General features: G+C 36.8%; 1 protein-coding gene across 2 annotated transcripts in view; it reads left to right on the forward strand.

Moving 5' to 3' along the window:
* LOC148106697 (disintegrin and metalloproteinase domain-containing protein 2-like) overlaps window positions 1-17,872 on the forward strand; it is a 123,141-nt gene that overhangs the window by 60,391 nt on the left and 44,878 nt on the right. The window lies entirely within an intron of this gene.

Raw genomic sequence — 17,872 nt, forward strand, 5'->3', positions numbered from 1 at the left:
AATGGTAACAGGTAAATGCCTACTCTAATTTCTAATTTCTGTGTAAAAAGGGAGTTGCAAAGTGATTATCAACTCCCAAAATAAACATACAATAACATGGACTGACTATTGGTTTGAAGAAAGGCAACACAAAATACAAGGAAAGAAACTTATATAATGCTAAAATGCTCTCCCAAGGAACTGGGTGATTTGAACCACAAGGAAGTTTTGAAGAAAGATATCTCTATCATCTATCTATCCAGCTAGCTATCTAATCTATCTATCTATCTATCTATCTATCTATCATCTATCTATCTATCTATCTATCTATCTATCTATCTATCTATCTATCTATCTATCTATCTATCATCTATCTATATCTATCTATCATCTATCATCTTTCTTTCTTTCTTTCTTTCTTTCTTTCTTTCTTTCTTTCTTTCTTTCTTTCTTTCTTTCTTCCTTCCTTCCTTCCTTCCTTCCTTCCTTCCTTCCTTCCTTTCTTTCTCTTTCTTTCTTTCTTTCTTTCTTTCTTTCTTTCTTTCTTTCTTTCTTCTTTCTTTCTTTTTCTTTCTTTCTTTCTTTCTATCATCTATCCCTACCTATCTCTTATCCATCACTAGCATCTCTATCTTTTCATCTATATCATCTGCCTATCTGTATCTATCTATACATACATATAGATAAATAGAGAAAGAGAAAGGAAAAGAAAATCTTGATTTGAAAGGTATACTGGTTAAAATGTAAAAATAAGCATATTGGTTAGATCATTGAAAAGGTAGAACTTCTGTTTAAGCTGGCAGATAGAATTGCAAATTTCACCCAATGTTAAATAGGTAGAAACAAACAAACAAACAAAAAGTATATGAAAGCACACATTTGAACTCCTATAATTTGCTTTCCAAATTTATTTCTATAAGAATTGGTTGTGAATGATATCCAAAAAAAAGGGAAACTAAACCAGGAGATAGAAGAATTAAGCAAGAAGAATAAATCATCATAGAAATTAGTAAAATTCATTTTTTTCTAAGATACATATCTCTCAAAGTATACATATTTTAGAATATAAAGAACAGTATGAAATGGAGTTATTAATATGTCAAAAATGTTAATCCCTAGAAGAATAAAAATAGAAAAATATAGTTTCGCCAAGAAAAAAAAAAACCTGAAACAAAACTCAATCATTCCAACAAAATGTAGCGCAAAGTGAAATTAAATATTGGCATGTCAAGTATTCATTTTGTAATTTAAGACAGCTACAATAATAATAATAAAATAATGTGAAACTACAAGCTCATAAAGGAGAAAAACAAAAACAATAACGATACTTGATTAATTCCAAAGAAGACAAGAACAAAGTTAAAAAAGAACATAGAATAGGACAATAAATACTAAGACAGCTTATTTACATTTAAATATTTAGCAATTACATTAAATATAAAACCTGTACTAAATATTAAGTTTAGAGAAAGGGTGTAGCAAGTAGTGATGGATGTAACTGTGGGAAAATAACTAGAAAAATTAAGATACATTTTATTGATGATATTTTATTTTATTTATTAATTTTTAAATATTTTATTTACTTATTTGACAGAGAGGCAGTGAGAGAGGGAACACAAGCAGGGGGAGTGGGAGAAGAAGAAGCAGGCTTCCAGTGGAGGAGCCTGATGTGGGGCTCGATCCCAGGACTCTGGGATCAGGACCTGGACAAAAGGCAGATTCTTAACGACTGAGATACTCAGGCACCCTATTGATGATATTTTAAAAGGCATTAGACTACAGTGAAACCAAAGACAGCTAATTGTTTAAACCATGACAGGAGAGAAAGCTTGCATATTTTAGGGGACCACTGTTAGGCAATTTTTTTCCTAGAGACATTTGGAGATTTTGAAATTTGGAGATCAGGTTTGGATTAGGCAGAGATCTTTTATTAGAAAGAAAAAAATAGCAAATTTTAGCAGTTGAAATTTAAGGGGACTGTCAAAACCATAGAAAATTTTTTCCATGAGGCATTTTTGGAGCTCTGAAGCTGCTCAGCAATTTGGTCAATTAGGTTAAAAACATTAAAAAGGCATTATGAACTTCCCTGCAGTCACACGATAATCAAAGACCAAATGGTGGAAGAGGCTTGCCACCAGAAAACCTTAGTCTTCTAAAAGATTTCACTACATTTTGAAGTGCCTATGTTAGTAGACTAGGAAGCTGTTCTGAGATTCTCTAAATGGCAAGAATTTATCTCAGGCAGACTTACAGTGAAAACAAATATTGACAAGGCTATCAATCAGTAGCTTACAAGGGTCACACCTAAGATAATAAAGCAGATCCAGAATAAGACTGTACACAAGCAGAGAAAGACGATTATCATATGATTTCTCTCATCTATGGAACATAAGAACTAGGAAGATCGGTAGGGGAAGAAAGGAATAAAGAAAGGGCGGGTAATCAGAAGGGGGAATGAAGCATGAGAGACTATGGACTCTGAGAAACAAACTGAGGGCTTCAGAGGGGAGAGGGGTGGGGGAATGGGATAGGCTGGTGATGGGTAGTAAGGAGGGCACGTATTGCATGGTGCACTGGGTGTTATACGCAACTAATGAATCATCGAACTTTACATCAGAAACCAGGGATGTACTGTATGGTGACTAATATAATATAATAAAAAAACATTAAAATAATAAAAAAAAAGAGTAAGACTGTACATCAGCCTTGGCCCATTTAATTGCCTGATTAGATTTTAGTGATCATCTACCTTACTCAATACGCCTAACTCAGAGTCAATTAAAAGATAAAATAGAGAATGGAAAGTAGCAATATTTAAAGAGATAAGAACCAATAATTTTCAAAATGAAAGGTATTCCCACAAATTCATGATGCTCTAAGAATCTCAAGAATGTCTTTGAAGAAAAAACACATAAAGACATCATAGTAAAACTACTACAAAAAAAAAGAAAAGATGAAAACAAAACAGCTAAAGTGGGAGAAACAATAACTTTTAAAGTAAGTGTGAGTCAGATTTCTTGTCAACAATTACAGAAGCCAGATGACAAAGTAAAGACACTTCTTAAGTGCTAAAAAGAAAATAACTGCCCACCTAGCATTCTGTAATGAGCAAATATACCCTTTAAATATTTTCAATAAATGTGCTTGAACAAGTGTACATTCACAGGAAAAGAATGAATTTGAAACCCTACCTCACACCAAACACAAAAATTAACTTATATTGTAGACCTAAATGTAAGAGCTAAAACTACAAAGCTTTTAGAGGAAAACATAGGCATAAATCTTAGTGACCTTGCATTAAGCAATGTTTTCTTAGATAAGACACCCAAAGCAGAGGTGATGAAAAAGGAATCATTTGGACTTCAAAAATTTAAAGAACTTTTGTTCTTCAAAGAAAATCACCAAGAAAGTGAAAAGGCAGCTCAAGGAATGGGAGAATATATTTGTGAACCATATTTTTAATAATGGACATATACAGAATACATAAGAAACATTCAACTCAACAATAAAAAGACAATGTAGTTTAACAAATAAGGAAAAAAAATTGAATAGACATTTCCGGGGAAAAAAAGACATAGAAATGGCAAATCACATGAAAGATGCTCAAGATCATTAGTCATTAAGGAAATGGAAATTAAGACCACAGTATGATACTTGTTCACATTCACTAGGATAGCCATAATTCAAAGACAACAGCAATGTTTGTGAGGATATGGCAAGATCCAAACTCATGCATTGCTAGATATGAAATAGTACAGCTGCTTTAGAAAGCAAGTTGGAAGTTCCTCAAAATCTTGAACATAGCAGTTTAACCCTCAGTATATATACCCAAAAGAACTGAAAATACGTCCCCACAAAACCTTAAATAGAAATTTGCATCATACCATTATTCATAATAACCAAAATGTAGAAACAACCCAAATGTCCATCAACTGATGAATGAGTGAACAAAATGCAGAATATTATTTAATTTAAAAAAATGAATGAAGTGATGATATTTGCTAAATGTGAATAGATTCTGAAAACCTATGCTAAGCTAAGAAAGCTGGTCACAAAAGACCCAACAGATTCTGATTCCACCTATATTTAGCTTACAGAATAGGCCAATATATAAAGACAGAAAGTAAATTAATAGTTGCCTGAGGCTAGGGGAGGGAGGGAGAGGGTGTATGTGATTGTGTGTGTGTTGTTTGATGCATATCCAGTTTAATATTATAGCATATTGATGATCACCTTTACGGCCCCAACTTAATACTCTCAAATACACTGCAATGCAGTTATCTGCTAAAAATTAAGTGTGTGCTTGGCTGGTTGGTTGTTTTTAAACCTAAAAATGTGAATGTTTCTCATGCTCCCGGTCATGTTTCTTCACCTTGCCAATCTTACAGTATTTTAATTTCTCTCCATGTATAATTATTTTAAGATCTCAAAGATAAGTCATCTTAGGCTTTTGTATCTTCTTCATACGTGTTGACATGGTTCTTCTCCATACGAACTTAAGACCAGATTAATAAATTAACTCCTACATTAATTTTAGTTGAATTGATATCCATGTTATTCTGTCGATGACCTAATGAGTGTGAAGTGGTATCTTGTGGCTTTGATTTGCATTTACCTGAAGACTAATGATGAGCATCTTTTCATGTGCTTATTGACCATTCGAATGTCTTGTTTGGAGAGATATCTGTTTACATCCTAGTCAGCTATTTTTTTTAATTGGGTTGTCTTTTTAATTATTGAGCTGTAATAGTTTTTATTTAATCTGTATTCAGTTTATTGCTAAATTCATGTTTTGCAAATCTTTTATTTCTTTGTGTAGATTATGTCATCCCTTTTCTGATAGCCACCTTTGAAATGCAAAGTTTTAATTCTCATGAGGTTCAAATTATCTATTTTTGTGTGTGTCTGCTTGTGATTTGGGTGTTATAAACAAGAAAGCATTGCTTAATCCAAGGTGCTGATTTACTCCCCCCCCCTTTTTTCTGGGAGTTTTATATGTTTTCCTCTTAAATTTGGGTCTAGAATCCATTTTGAGTTAGTTTGTATATGGTGTGAAAAATGGTTCCAACTTAATTCTTTAGCGTGTGGGTACCCAATTGTTTCAGCATCACTGTTGAACAGATGATTACTCCCCCATTTAATGGACTTGGCATCTCTGCTGAAAAATCACTTGATTGTAAAAGTTTAAGGGTTTATTTCTGGACCATCAGTTCTACTCCATTGATCTACACATATATATACTTATGTCAGTAGCACACTGTCTTGATTACTGTAGCTTTGTAGTTTAGAAACCAGGGATGCGAGCAATCCACTTTTTTTTTCTTTTTAAGGTTATTTTGGATATCCTAGGTCTCTTGCATTTCTTGAATTTCAGAATCAACTTGTCAATTTCTGCAAAAAAGTCAGCTGTGGAATTTTGACAGTAATTTTGTGTTGAATTTGTACATCAATTTGAGGTGTAATATTACATCAACTATAATAAGGTTACCAATCCACAGACACGCAATGTTTTTCCAATATTTGTATCTTACTTAATTTTAACTAAATATTTTATAGTTTTGTAATTATCAGTATACAAGCTCTATACTTCTGTTAAATATATCTCTTGATATTCTTTTTGATGTTATTATAAATAGGATTTTTTTCAAATTTCATTGTTCATTGCTAGTGTGTAGATATCAGTTGATTTTGAATATTGAACCTTTATCTTGCAACCTTGCTAAAATTCTTTATTAATTCTAGTAAGCATGTTTTGTGGATTCCTAGAATTTCTATATATCAGAAAATGTCTTAGGAAATGGATATATTTTAATTTCTTAATTTACAATCTATATGCCTTTTGTTTTTTCTTCTTGGCTATTTTTCCTGAGTAGTACTTCCAGTACAATATTGAGTGGAAGTACTCAGGGCATATATTCTGACTTGTTCCCTATCTTAGGGGTTGAGCATTGAGTTTCTCATTATTAAGGATGATGTTAACTATGGTTTTTCATAATCCTCCTTATTAGGTTAAGGAAGTTCCACTTCTGTTAGCCACTTTGCAAAGTTTTTTTTTTTTTAAATCAAGAGTTGAATGCTAGATTTTTCTTGTCCATTTCTGTGTTTGTTGCAATGATCATTTTTTTTGTCCTTTAGTTTATTGATATAGTACATTACAATAATTAATTTCCAGCCTCGCATTTCTGGAAAAAATACAACTTGGCCATGGTGTGTTATCATTTTTTTTTTAATTTTTTATTATGTTATGTTAGTCACCACACAGTACATCATTAGTTTTTGATGTAGTGTTCCATGATTCATTGTTTGTGTATAACACCCAGTGCTCCATGCGATACGTGCCCTCCTTAATACCCATCACCAGCCTATCCCAATCCCCCACCCCTCTCCCCTCTGAAGACCTCAGTTTGTTTCCCAGAGTCCATAGTCTCTCAGGCTTCATTCCCCCTTCTGTTTACCCCCCCTTCATTCTTCCCTTCCTTCTCCTACCGATCTCCCTGCTCTTTCTTATGTTCCATAAATTAGTGAAACCATATGATAATTGTCTTTCTCTGCTTGACCTATTTCACTTAGCATAATCTCCTCCGGTGCTGTCCATGTTGCTGCAAATGTTGGGTAATCGTTCTTTCTGATGGCTGAGTAATACTCCATTGTATTATGGACCACATCTTCTTTATCCATTCATCTGTTGAAGGGCATCTTGGCTCCCTCCACAGTTTAGCTGTCATGGACAATGCTGCTATGAACATTGGGGTGCATATGGCCCTTCTCTTCACTACTTCTGTATCTTTGGGGTAAATACCCAGTAGTGCAATTGCTGGGTCAAAGGGTAGCTCTATTTTTAACTTTTTAAGGGACCTCCACACTGTTTTCCAAAGTGGCTGTACCAACTTGCATTCCCACCAACAGTGTAAGAGGGTTCCCCTTCCTCCACATCCTCTCCAACATTTGTTGTTTCTTGCCTTGTCAATTTTTCCATTCTAACCCACGTAAGGTGGTATCTCAATGTGGTTTTGATTTAAATTTCCCTGATGGCTAATGATTTTGAACATGTTTTCATGTGTCTGTTAGCCATTTGTATGTCTTCATTGGAAAAATGTCTGTTCATATCTTCTGCCCATTTTTTGATTTGTTTATTTGTTTCTCGTGTATTGAGTTTGAGAAGTTCTCTATAGATCTTGGGTAACTGCCTTTTATCTGTAGTTTCATTTGCAAATATCTTCTCCCATTCTGTGGGTTACTTCTTTGTTTTCATGACTGTTTCCTTCTCTGTGCAGAAATGTTTTATCTTGATGAAGTCCCACAAGTTCATTTTTTCTTTTGTTTCTCTTGCCTCTGGAGACATGTCATGAAAGAAGTTGCTGTGGCCGATGTCGAAGAGGTTACAGGCTATGTTCTCCTCTATGATTTTGATGGATTCCTGTCTCACATTGAGGTCTTTCATCCATTTGTAATTTACCTTTATGTATGGTGTGAGAGAGTGGTCAAGTTTCATTCTTTTGTATATAGCTGTCCCATTTTCCCAGCACCATTTATTGAAGAGACTGTCCTTTTTCCACTGGATGTTTTTTCCTGCTTTGTCAAAGATTAGTGGACAGGCCCGAGGGTCCATTTCTGGAGTCTCTATTCTGTTCCATTGGTCTATGTGTCTGTTTTTGTGTCAGTACCATGCTGTCTTTGTGATCACAGCTTTGTAGTATAGCTTGAAATCAGGCAAGGTGATGCCCCCAGCTTTGTTTTTCTTTTTCAACATTTCCTTGGTGATTTGGGGTCTCTTCTGGCTCCACACAAATTTTAGGATTGTTTGTTCCAGCTCTTTGAAAAATGTCATTGGTATTTTGATCCCGATGGCATTGAAATTGTAGATTGCTCTGGGTAGCAGGGACATTTTAACTATGTTTATTCTTCCAATCCATGAGCATGGAATGTTTTTCCATCTTTTTGTTTCTTCTTCAATTTCTTTCATCAGTGTTCTGTACTTTCTAGAGTATAGATCCTTTACCTCTCAGGTTAAGTTATTCCATGATATCTTATGATTTTTGGGGCTATTGTAAATGGAATCAATTCCCTAATTTCTCTTTCTTCAGTCTCATTGTGTATAGAAATGCAACTGATTTCTGAGCTTTGATTTTGTATCCTGCCACATTATTGAATTGCTCTATAAATTCTAGTAATTTGGGGGTGGAGTCTTTTGGGTTTTCCATATGAAGTATCATGTCGTCTGCGAAGAGAAAGAGTTTGACTTCTTCTTTGCAACTTTGAATACCTTTTATTCTTTTTTGTTGTCTGATTGCTGTTGCTAGGACTTCTGATACTATGTTGAACAATAATGGTGAGAGTGGGCATCCTTGTCGTGTTCCTGATCTTAAGGGAAAGGCTTTCAGCTTTTCCCCATTGAGAATGATATTTGCTGTAGGCTTTTTGTATTATCCTTTTTTTATATCGATGGATTGTTGGTATATACTTGAAAATTTCTTTTTATTGTGAAAAAAATACATGACATGAAATCATTTTTACCATTTTTAAGTGTACAGTTCAGTGCCATTAAGTGTATTCACATTACTTTACAAACATTACCATCATCCATCCCCAGAATTTTTTTTAATTTTCTAAACTGATACTACATATCCATTGAAGTAACTTCACTGTTGATTTTCAGGTACAAATGTTTTTAAATTTTTGATCTATATTTTCTTTTGTTGCCTATGCTTTTGGCATCATATCCAAGAAACAATTGCCAAATCCAATGTCAAAACGTTTTTCCTCTGTATTTTCTTCTAAGAGTTTTATAGTTTTTAGCATAATGCATAAAGAAGTTGAATCACTATGTTGTATACCTGAAAGTAATGTAACACTGTATGTCAACTATACACACACACAAAAAAAGATTTTAAAGTTTTTAATTAAAATCCAGTTAACCTACAGTGTAATATTAGTTTCAGGTGTACAATTTAGTGATTCAACACTTGCATACAACACCAGTACTCATCTAAACAAGTGCACTCCTTAATCGCCATCATTTTTTAAAAAGTATTTTCTAATTGTAGCTCTTACATTTATGTATCTAATCCATTTTGTGTTATTTTTAGAATATCATGTAAGTAAGTGTTTAACTTCATTCTTTTGCATGTGTATATCCAATATTCTTAACACAAATTGTTGAAAAGACTGTCCTTTCCAACTGAGTGGTTTGGGTATCCTTATCAAAAATTATTAGACATATATGAAAGGATTTACTTCTGGGGTCTCTATTTTATTCTATTGGTGTGTATATCTGTCTTTAATTCTAGTATGCCAATATACATTGTTTTGATATTGTAGCTTTTGTGGTAAGTTTTTGAATCAGTAAGTATGAGACCTCCAAGTTTGTTCTCCATTTTCAAGATTTTTTTTTTTCTATTTGAGGCCCTTGATATTCCATACAGATTTTCAGATGGATTTTTTTTTATTTCTGCGGAGATATGTTGGTATTTTGATAAGGTTTGCTTTGGAGCTGTAGATCACTTTGGGTGAGATTGCCATCTTAATAGTTTGTCTTCCAAGCCATAAACATGGGATAACTTTCCATTTTTTGGTGTGTTTTCTTTAATTTTCTTTGCAACATTTTGTGGGTTTCATTTTACAAATTTTATTTCTGTGGTTAATTTCACTTATAAGATTTTTTTTCTTTTTGATACATTGATAAATAAAATTGTTTACTTAATTTCGTTTTGGGATTTTCAATTGCTGATGTATAAAATTACAATTGATTTTCATGTGTTATTAATTTTGTATCCCAAAACTTTGCTGAATTTGTTTGTGTGTGTGTGTGTGTGTGTGTGTGTGTGTGTGTGTGTGTTTAAAATCCTTAGGGTTTTCTGTATATATGAAATCATGGCAACTGTGAACAGAGATAATTTTACTTTTTCTGTTCCAATTTAGGTGCCTATTATTTCTTTTACTTGCCTCTTGCTCTAGATTAGGACTTCTACTACATTAAATAAGTGACAAAATCTTACATCCTTGTGTTGCTCCTTGTCATTACAGGAAAATGTTTAAATTTTTCACCATAGAGTATTATGTTAATTGTGTTTTTATAGATAGTCTTTATTATATTGAAGGACTTTCCTTCTTCTTCTACTTAATGTTTTTATCATTAAAATGTATTGGATTTTTCATATGCTTTTTTTTTGCATCAATTGACAAGATTATTGTTTTACCCCCTTTATAATAACTGTTATTTTGGTGTATAATATTGACTTTTTTTGTATGTTGAATCATCCTTGAATTCTAGGAATAAATCTCACTTGGTAAATGAAGTGTAATGCTTTTATTTTATTTTTTATTTTAAAAAAATTTTTAAAGCTTTTATTTTTTTATTTGAGAGAGATAGAGCACAACCAGGGGGAGTTGGCAGAGAGAGAAGGAGAAGCAGTCTCTCTGACATGGGGCTCAATCTCAGGACCCTGGTATCATGACCTGAGCAGACACCTAACTGACTGAGCCACTGAGGAACCCTGAAGTATAATGCTTTTAATATGCTTTAGAATTCAGTTTACTAGCATTTTGTTGACGTTTTTAAAATCACTACCCATAAAGGGCATTAATCTATAGATTTTTTTAAAGTTTTTATTTCAATTTCAGTTAATTAGTACAGTTAATTATTAGTTTCAGGTGTACAATAAAATGACTCAACATTTCCATGCAACAACCAGTGCTCATCATAGCAAGTGTGCTCCTTAATCCCCATCACCTATTTAACCCATCCACCCACCCACCTCTCCTCTGGTAGCCATCAGTTTGTTTTCTATAGTTAAGGGTCTGCTTCTTTGTTTTTCTCTCTTCCCCCACCTACCATGTTTGTTTGTTTTGTTTTTTAAATTCTGTAGATTTTTTGAAATTTTTATGTCTATATTTGTGAGAGATATTGTTCTAATCTTTATTTTCTTTTTTGAAATGGCTTGAGTTGTTTTAATAAGTTGCACTGTATGATGCAAAAGAATTCCTTACCCATATTTTTGGGAAGAATCAGTAACATATTGTATTAATTGTCTGAGAATTTTGGAGAATTTACCATTGAAGTCATCTGCACTCAGCCTTTTCATTGCAGGCAATTTCCTGATTTAATAATTCAAATTCGTCAGCATTGTTGATCTTTTCAAAGAACAAAATTTTGGTTTCATTGATTTTTCTCTGTCATTTGTCTATTTTTTATTTTATTGTTTTCTGCTATAATCCTTTTATTTCTTTCTGTTTACTTTATGCTCAGAATTTTTTTTTAGTATCTTAAGATGGAATTCTAGGTTATTAATTTGAAATATTCTTTCCTATTTTATTTTTTTTGTTGTTTTTATTTTTTATTTTTATTTTTTATTATTATTATTTTTTTAAATAATGATATATTATGTTAGTCACCATACAGTACATCCCCGGTTTTCGATGTAAGGCTCAATGATTCATTAGTTGTGTATAACACCCAGTGCACCATGCAATATGTGCCCTCCTTACTACCCATCACCGGCCTATCCCATTCCCCCACCCCCTCCCCTCTGTAGCCCTCAGTTTGTTTCTCATAGTCCATAGTCTCTCATGTTTCATTCCCCCTTCTGATTACCCCCCCCTTTCTTTATCCCTTTCTTCCCCTACTGATCATTCTAGTTCTTATGTTCCATAGATGAGAGAAATCATATGATAGTTGTCTTTCTCTGCTTGACTTATTTCACTTAGCATTTTCTCCTCCAGTGCCGTCCATGTTGTAGCAAATGTTGAGAACTCGTTCTTTCTGATTGCTGAGTAATATTCCATTGTATATATGGACCACAACTTCTTAATCCAGTCATCTGTTGCAGGGCATCTCGGCTCCTTCCACAATGTAGCTATTGTGGACATTGCTGCTATGAACATTGGGGTGCATATGGCCCTTCTCTTCACTACGTCTGTATCTTTGGGGTAAACACCCAGTAGTGCAATGGCTGGATCATAGGGTAGCTCAATTTTTAACTTTTTAAGGGAACTCCACACTGTTTTCCAGAGTGGCTGTACCAACTTGCATTCCCACCAACAATGTAGGAGGGATCCCCTTTCTCCACATCCTCTCCAACAATTGTTGTTTCTTGCCTTGTCTATTTTTGCCATTCTAACTGGCGTAAGGTGGTATCTCAGTGTGGTTTTGATTTGAATTTCCTTGATGGCTAATGATTTTGAACATTTTTTCATGTGTCTGTTAGACATTTGTATGTCTTCATTGGAAAAGTGTCTGTTCATATCTTCTGCCCATTTTTTGATTTGTTTATTTGTTTCTCGTGTATTGAGTTTGAGAAGTTCTTTGTAGATCTTGGATACCAGTCCTTTATCTGTAGTTTCATTTGCAAATATCTTCTCCCATTCCGTGGGCTGCCTCTTAGTTTTTCTGACTGTTTCTTTGGCTGTGCAGAAACTTTTAATCTTGATGAAGTCCCATAAATTCATTTTATCTTTTGTTTCTCTTGCCTTTGGGGATGTATCATGAAAAAGGTTGCTTTGGCCGATGTCATAGAGGTTGCTGCCTATGTTCTCCTCTAGAATTTTGATGGATTCCTGTCTCACATCGAGGTCGTTCATCCATTTGGAGTTTATTTTTGTGTATGGTGTGAGAGAGTGGTCAAGTTTCATTCTTTTGCATGTAGCTGTCCAATTTTCCCAGCACCATTTATTGAAGAGACTGTCTTTTTCCCACCGGATGTTTTTTCCTGCTTTATCAAATATTAGTTGCCCAAAGAGCTGAGGGTCCATTTCTGGGCTCTCTATTCTGTTCCATTGGTCTATGTGTCTGTTTTTGTGCCAGTACCATGCTGTCTTTGTGATCACAGCTTTGTAGTACAGCTCGAAATCTGGCATTGTGATGCCCCCAGCTTTGTTTTTCTTTTTCAACAGTTCCTTGGAGATTCGGGGTCTTTTCTGTTTCCATACAAATTTAAGGACTATTTGTTCCAGTTCTTTGAAAAACGTTCTCGGTATTTTGATCGGGATAGCATTGAAAGTGTAGAATGCTCTGGGTAGCATGGACATTTTAACTATGTTAATTCTTCCGATCCATGAGCATGGAATATCTTTCCATCTTTTTATGTCTTCCTCAATGTCTTTTAAGAGTGATTTGTAGTTTCTAGAATAAAGGTCCTTTACGTCTCTGGTTAAGTTAATTCCAAGGTAACGTATGGTTTTTAGTGCTATTGTAAATGGGATGGATTCCCTAATTTCTCTTTCTTCGTTCTCGTTATTCGTGTACAGAAATGCAACTGATTTCTGAGCATTGATTTTGTATCCCGCCACGTTACTGAATTGCTCTATAACTTCTAATAGTTTGGGAGTGGCTTCTTTTGGGTTTTCCATATAGAGTATCATGTCATCTGCGAAGAGAGACATTTTGACTTCTTCTTTGCCGATTTGGATACCTTTTATCCCTTTTCATTGTCTGATTGCTGTTGCCAGGACTTCTAGTACTATGTTGAATAATAGTGGTGAGAGTGGGCATCCTTGTCGTGTTCCTGATCTTAAGGGAAAGGCTTCCAGCTTTTCCCATTGAGAATAATATTTGCAGTAGGCTTTTCATAGATGGCTTTTATGAGATTGAGAAATGTACCTTCTATTCCTACACTCTGAAGGGTTTTAATCAGGAAAGGATGCTGTATTTTGTCAAATGATTTTTCGGCATCGATTGAGAGGATCATATGGTTCTTGAGTCTTTTCTTGTTGATATGATGTATCACGCTGATTGATTTGCGAATATTGAACCACGCTTGCATCCCAGGTATGAATCCCACTTGATCGTGGTGGATAATCCTTTTAATGAACTGTTGGATTCTATTAGCAAGTATCTTGTTGAGGATTTTGGCGTCCATATTCATTAGGGAAATCGGTCTGTAATTCTCCTTTTTGAGGGGGTCTTTGCCTGGTTTGGGGATCAAGGTCATATTGGCTTCATAGAATGAGTTTGGTAGCTTTCCTTCTGTTTCTATTTTTTGAAATAGCTTTAGGAGAATAGGTATTATTTCTTCTTTGAATGTTTGGTAGAATTCCCCAGGAAAACCGTCCGGGCCTGGAGTTTTGTTATTTGGAAGGTTGTTTATCACTGACTCAATTTCTTCATAATTAATTGGCCTGTTTAAGAAATCAATTTCTTCCTGTTTCAATCTTGGTAGTTTATAGGTTTCCAGGAAGGATTCCATCTCTTCCAGATTGCTTAGTTTATTGGCATATAGCTGTTGATAAAAATTTCTAATAATCCTTCCAATTTCAATGGTGTTCGTCGTGACCTCTCCTTTTTCATTCATAATTTTAATAATCTGGGTCCTTTCTCTTTTCTTTTGGATAAGTCTTGCCAGTGGTCTGTCAATTTTATTGATTCTCTCCAAGAACCAGCTTCTAGTCCTGTTGATCTGCTCTACTGTACTTCTGGTTTCTGCTTGATTGATTTCAGCTTTAATTTTGGTCAACTGCTTCCTCGTGCATGGATTAGGCCTGTCCCTCTGTTGCTGTCCAGCTTCTTGAGGTGAGAATATAAAAACTGCATTTTAGATTTTTCTATTCTTTTGAGTGAGGCTTGGATGGCTATGTATTTCCCCCTTAGGACTGCCTTTTCAGTATCCCATAGGTTTTGGACTGTTGTATTTTCATTCTCATTGGTCTCCATAAATTGTTTAATTTGATTTTTGATTTCCTGGTTTATCGAGTCATTCCTGAGCAGGATGGTTCTTAGTCTCCAAGTGTTTGAGTTTCTTCCAAATTTTTCCTTGTGGTTGAGTTCCAATTTCAGAGCATTGTGGTCTGAGAATATGCAGGGGATAATTTCAATCGTTTGGTATCGGCTGAGACCTGTTTTGTGTCCCAGAACATGGTCTATTCTTGAAAATGTTCCATGGGCATTAGAATAGAATGAGTATTCTTTGGTTCTGGGGTGTAGTGTTCTATATATATCTAAGAGGTCCAACTCGTCGAGTATGGCATTCAAAGCCTTTGATTCTTTGCTTAGTTTTTGCCAGGGTGTTCTGTCTATTTCTGAGAGTGGAGTGTTGAGATCCCCTACTATTAATGTATTTTTATTTATATGTCTCTTTATTCTGGTTAAGAGTTGGCTTGTGTATCTTGCTGCTCTCCTGTTGGGGGCATATATATTTATAATTGTCATATCCACTTGTTGAATACTTCCTTTAAGAATAATATAGTGCCCTTCTGCGTCTCTAACTATAGTCTGTAGTTTAAAATCCAGTTTATCTGATACGAGAATTGCTACCCCAGCTTTCTTTTGAGGTCCATTTGCGTGAAAGATGGTACTCCATCCCCTTACTCTCAGTCTGAATGCATCTTTGGGTTCAAAATGAGTCTCTTGTAGACAGCAAATGGATGGGTCATTTCTTTTTATCCAATCTGCAACCCTGTGGCGTTTAAAGCAAGAATTTAAACCATTAATGTTAAGGCTGAGTACTGAGAGATATGCTTTTAATGATGCCATGTTGTCAGTAAAGTCTTTGTTTGTATTGGCTGTGACTTTCTGTTTTGTATCACTCTTGGGGCCTTTTTACTTTTATAGAACCCCCCGTAATACCTCCTGTAGGGCTGGTTTCGTGGTTACGAAATTGGCTAGTGACTGTCGATTCTGAAATGTCTTTATTTCTCCATCAATTCTGAATGACAGCCTTGCTGGATAAAGGATCCTTGGCTGCATGTTTTTCTCTGAAAGAGCTTTAAAAATGCTCCCCCAACCCTTTCTCTCATTCCAGGTCTGTGTAGACAGGTCTGACGTAATTCTGATGCCTTTGCCTTGGTACGTGAGAAATTTCTTTGCCCTGGCGGCTTTCAACACTGTATCCTTGGATCTCATATTTGCGAATGCACTATGACGTGACGTGGTGTAGGTCTGTCATGGTTGAGCTTGGGAGGGGTCCTCTCTGCCTCTTGGACACGAATTTTTGTTTCCCTTGCTAGATTAGGGAAGTTTTCAGCTACAATTTGTTCAAATATCTCTTCTAGACTTCTGTTTGTCTCCACCCCCTCGGGGATGCCTATGATTCTAACATTGGATCATTTTGTTGAGTCAGTAATCTCCTGTAGCCAACATTCGTGGGCGTGGATTTTTTTAAGACCATCTTCTATTTTTATTTTTTCCTCTATTAACCCATCCTCCAATTCACTAACCCATTCCTCTGCTTCCGTGACCCTGGCCGTCAGAGCCTCTAGTTTTGCCTGCATTTGGCTCATAGAATTTTTAATTTCTGTCAAATTCACTCTCATTTCCACCCTTAGGGATTCTATATTCTCAGTAACATTTTCCTTAATATTTTTTTCAAGTCTACTCATTATCTTGACTATTGTTACTCTGAATTCCATTTCTGATAATTTGGTTACATCCATATCCGTTACTTCTGTGGCAGAGGCCACAGACTCACTGTCTTTTCTTTGCTGAGGGGGGGGCTTCTCCTTCTTGTCATTCTAATGAGGGGAGGTTGTGGGGTTGTCCAGAGCCCAAAATTATTGACTTGGTCCCAGGCCGTGCCCCTTGTTTTATAGGGATCTTAGAGATGTGGGCTTCTTCTTTAAAGATTTTATTTATTTACTTATCTGAGAGAGGGAGACAGACAGTCAGCAAGAACGGAACAGAAGCAGGGGAGTGAGAGAGGAAGAAGCAGGCTCCCAGCGGAGGAGCCCGATGATGGACTCCTTTCCGGAACGCTGGGATCACGTCCTAAGCCGGAGACAGGCGCTCAATGACTGCGCCACCCAGGCGCCTCGGGTTGTGGGCTTCTTGATTTTTCAGCCTGCCTTCTGGGGGAGGGGCCTGCCGCACCGATACTCAGGCAACCCTGTTTGGGTAGAGTCTCGGCGTCCCCTGCGAGGGGGGATGGGGATGGGCACTCTCTGAGCCGGTATTTCCAGGCTTTTGTTCTCTGGCGGCTTTCCCTGGCGGTCGGCTATTCCTCTTCTGAGAGTCAGAGCAGCAGAGGCTGCATTGTCACAGAACAGAGGGATTGCGGCCCGTTCTCCACTGATGTTCTGGCCACTTTAACTCTATTACTGTTGGTGCTGCTCAACCCTGCAGCGTCCCGGGGTGCGCACCAACTCGGCGTCCCTGCCCTCACTTCCAGGGCCGGCGCGTCTCTGTCCTTTGTGTTTCTAATGCCGCCAGCCACCGGCCGCCCCGCACGCTCCCGCTCCCGGGTCTCCCGGTCTCAGTCTATGCCCGGTGAGCACACCTCGATTCCGGAGTTTCGGGAGAAGCCTGGTGGCGCGCACACCCGGTTCAGGGTCTCAGTCTGCTGTTTCGAGGGTGCCGACCGCGAGTCCGCCCGCTCCCCCGTGCAGGTGGCCCACCAGCCACCAGCCACCAGCCACCCCGCGCGTGCTCCAGGAACTCCCGGTCTCAGTCTGGATCCCGTGAGCACACCGGGATTCCGGTGTTCCGGGAGATGCCTGGTGGCGCTCGTTCAGGGCTCGGCTCACCGGACTCACCGGTCTCAGTCCGCTCTCTCGCGGGTGCCCTCTGTGAGTCCGCCCGCTCCCCCGTGCAGGTGGCTGCCGCTTCCCGGCGCCCAAACGCGGTGGCTCCCTCCCCCTTCCGTTTATCTTCCGACATCTGTGCAAGGTTTACAGCTCCCCTCTTCGTACCTCAATACTCAGCGCTGGAGATGTTCATTTGTAGAGATCCAGATGCATCATCCTGCGTCTCAGGCTGATTCCGTGGTTATTTAGGCTGGTCTGGTACCTATCTAGCTCGACTCAGGGGACCGGCTGAAAAAGGGGTCCCCTACTCCTCCGCCATCTTAACTCCGCCACCTCTTTCCTATTTTAAACATTTACTGATATCAGTTTCTAAATACTGCTTTCAATGTTTCTCATAAATTTTTGTATGTCATGTTTTTATTCCTACTCATTTTAAAATATTTTC

Source organism: Ursus americanus, unplaced genomic scaffold, assembly GCF_024610735.1.
Source record: "Ursus americanus isolate L20-20 unplaced genomic scaffold, mUrsAme1.1.p SCAF_132, whole genome shotgun sequence".
In the NCBI taxonomy this organism is placed as follows: domain Eukaryota; kingdom Metazoa; phylum Chordata; class Mammalia; order Carnivora; family Ursidae; genus Ursus; species Ursus americanus.